Source organism: Halyomorpha halys, unplaced genomic scaffold (assembly GCF_000696795.3).
Source record: "Halyomorpha halys isolate HHAL.00 unplaced genomic scaffold, Hhal_1.1 Scaffold326.1, whole genome shotgun sequence".
In the NCBI taxonomy this organism is placed as follows: domain Eukaryota; kingdom Metazoa; phylum Arthropoda; class Insecta; order Hemiptera; family Pentatomidae; genus Halyomorpha; species Halyomorpha halys.
Window position 1 is genome coordinate 886,509 of NW_027106117.1, and position 3,703 is coordinate 890,211.

A 3,703-nucleotide genomic window follows, 5' to 3' on the forward strand; every position below is an offset into this window, starting at 1 on the left:
TATATATATATATATATAGAATATATAATAAGAGAAAGTAATGCGATATTGAAAAAGTTCGAAATCGAGTTTTCGAAGGAAATACTTATCCATTAATTCAAAATAACCGAATACATTTTTACCAGATTCAATTTAGATCACAACGAATGTGATAAAAACTTGAAAATTGCAAAGAGTAATAACATAAACAGTGTACATCTGAAGTCGATCATAAAATGCCACAATAAAATAACACGTGGCGAATGATCGCTTTTGCATACTTCCGTTTTATATATATAATTATTAATGAAGAAATCTTATAGAATTATAAGGCATTCTATACCTATATAATTCTAATTATGAATGACACACTAATGTTAGCTACTATCGCTAATGCAAAACACTTCAAGTGTGGTATTTGTTTGGTATTTATATACCAATGTATGATGTAGCTTGGCTAACCCCAATGTAACATGTTACAGGGCAGGTAGTATTATTTACGCTGGTTAAGGAATCAGTAGAGTGCAAGCAGGAGGGGTGATGTCTTGAGGAGGGTGGGGGTGTTACCATGGTTACGCTGGTCGCCATGCCAAGCACATAATGATTAGTTGATTTGGGATTTCCAATTGAGTGAACTTCCGTAAATGTTTCTTCTCCAGTCCTCTTTTTAGCCCCACAAAAGAAAAAAAAAAGAAAGAAAGAAAGAAAGAAAAAGAAAAAAGAATTGTATGAATAAGGGAGTGTCGTAGTCGAAACAATCAAATCCTTAATTTATATCAAATTAAAGAAACCATTCTGTCAAATTGAAATTTAATTATGGGAAAAGCCACCCACATTAAGAGAATAATCTCCTCCTTTATAGACCATTTAGGTCAATGGTAATTTTATGGTATAATTTAGCCTGATTGATTAACTTGATACTTAGATTTGATGAAGGAACCAAATATGAACTTCTTCCATTTAATATAATATATTTTGAATAAATATATAATGTATGGATACAAATTAGATATAATTATTGAGCTGCCTAAATAACACATTAATGAAGAAATTTCACATGGAGATGTATCAAATAATGAGGAATATGCAAACATAATTTAGCGAAAATAATCTTGAAAAACTAGATAGGAGTTATTTCCTATCTAGTTTTTCAAGATTTTAATTGCTACTGCTAATCATAAAAATAGTTGGAATAACTCTTTATTAATTAACTATTCTCCCGATTACTCTTACATCATACAATTAATTTATATTTGAAAAAAATATCTTTAAAGAACGTTTATTTGGAAATAATTAACTGTTATGATTTCATATGAATGATTATTAGCACTGAAAAAACATATATTTAATATATATTTTAACATACACACTTAAGCCCTTTCAGACAATTTATATTTGAACATGTACATTTAAGCCCTTTCAGGCAATTTAAATAAAAATAATAACTAAGTTATATTATCATCATTCGTTCCTTTCTCATGGATAGATTATTCCAAGTAAACCACAATGGTTCCTATTCATCCCTCTATTCTAAGTCCGCTGGTGTTCCTCAAGGTAGTATCCTTGGTCCCATCCTCTACACCGACTATACAGCAGAAATTCCAACCAATTCTAACCTACCGCCTGCCCTACAGTTTCATTTAATAATGTTACTCTTACCCCTGTCGAACAGACCCGCTACCTTGGAATACATTTGGACAAACGATTAACCTGGAATCCTCACACAAGACTGAAAAGACAGGAAACTGCAGGTCGATTTCGACTATTACAGCACTAACTAGACAAACGGTCTAAACTTCCAACACATTACAAAAGACTGATCTACATGACTGTAATAAGGCCAATCTGGACATATGGAGTTGAGCTTTGAGGCTCCACTAAACCTTCGAATTCCTCTCGTATTCAATCCTTACAATCCAAAATCATTCGTAAAATCCTCAATGCTCCTTACTTAGTCACAAATAAAATCATAAATAAAGACCTTAATGTTCCATATGTAACCGATATAGCCCGAACCAGATATCACTGCTTCCATTATAAACTCCCTAATCACTCAAACCCCCTAGTTTCTAACGTTGCATCCTCTTCCATTCCTAACAATCCTCCGAGGCGCCTGAAAAGAAGATGGCCACGAGACCAGCTAATGTGAAATGTCATTAGAGTGCTACCAATGGGTAGTTGCTCTACACGCCTGTAACACTCTATTTTAACTAAGATCATAGTTACTAAATTTATTATGTAATTGTATAATATACAGTTGTAAATTTCAATAAAGATATTAAAAAAAAGTTATATTATAGATAATTTCATTGCACATTGGCATAATATATATAAACAGGATTGTTAGAGTTGCTATCGAAGAAATTGTAAGATCAATAATGCAGAACAACCAATATAATTCGGGTCAGATAATTTTCAACGCCAAGCGGATGATTAATGAATAATACCTAGAAGAAAAAGTAGTAAGCCTACATCCAAAGTTTCATTCACCACCAGTGCTTTTGAGCTATGACACGACACACTGTCGCACAGTGTAAACTTTAGGTTTACAGATAACACTAACTTTCTTAAAACTCTCATTAATAGGCATTAAAAATATATGAAAGACCTCGCATTTAAATATTTAAAATTGAAGAATTTACGTCGTATTAGAATCTTTCTTTTTTTTATATCATAATTTTTCAGACAATTTATAGAATAGAATCTTGAGCCATGACATATCATTTTTATGTATTTTTTTCATCTTATTTCTATTAAAAATTGAACCATGCTTATAGGTGTAGTATTTTTTTTCTTGAAAAAAAGGAAAATGATTTTTCCAAAATTGTGAAAGAAAAATTTATTGTATGAGTTCCAAATGCTTATTAATTTAACAAATTGAACATTTCACATTCCAGTTATTAGAACTTTCAAAGTATAACAGATTTGATCTCACAATTCTACGGATATTGATATATGGATCCTTACTTTTACACTTGCAACTGTTCCTTTATCCAGAGACGACATACGAACTGGAATGTAAGGAGGACTCTATTTACTAATTTCTAAAAGGCTTTACCACTACAGGGAATAATCCGTTAGGCAATTGTTCTTGTTTGTTAATGAGGGCAAACATTCTTTATTCATACTTTCATAATTTTATATAAAAAAAAATTTAGGAACTACTTTCGGACTTTAGGTACAATGTGCCACAATGAAGGGTAATAATTATTAATGTTCAAGAATTTATTCATAAAATATAAACAAAAAAAAATACGAACAAAAGAAAAAAACAAGAAAAAGGGAAAAAATGTATGTGATAAACTCACCGAGTTAAATAAAAGAAATTTAATATAATACCAAAATAAAATTTAAAAAACTATTATTAGGAAGATGATGAAAAAAATACATAAAAATGATGTGTCATTTCTCAAGATTTCCTTTTATTAAATATCTGAAAAATAATGATGAAGTTAGGAAAATTCGAAAATAGTATAAATCTTAATATTTTGAAGATTTTTTTTTTAAATTTTATTTTATTGAAGAAAATTAATACGATCTGCCACAAATTAACGAAATTAAGTAAAAAAAAAAAAACAAAAGTAAGAAAAAAAGATAAAAAGGAAAAAAAATGTAAGTGATAACAATAGTACTCACTGGATTAGAAGAAAAAAAAATAATAATAATAATAAAGAAATATATAAATAAAAGAAAATACTACCATGATTATTATAAATAAAAATAT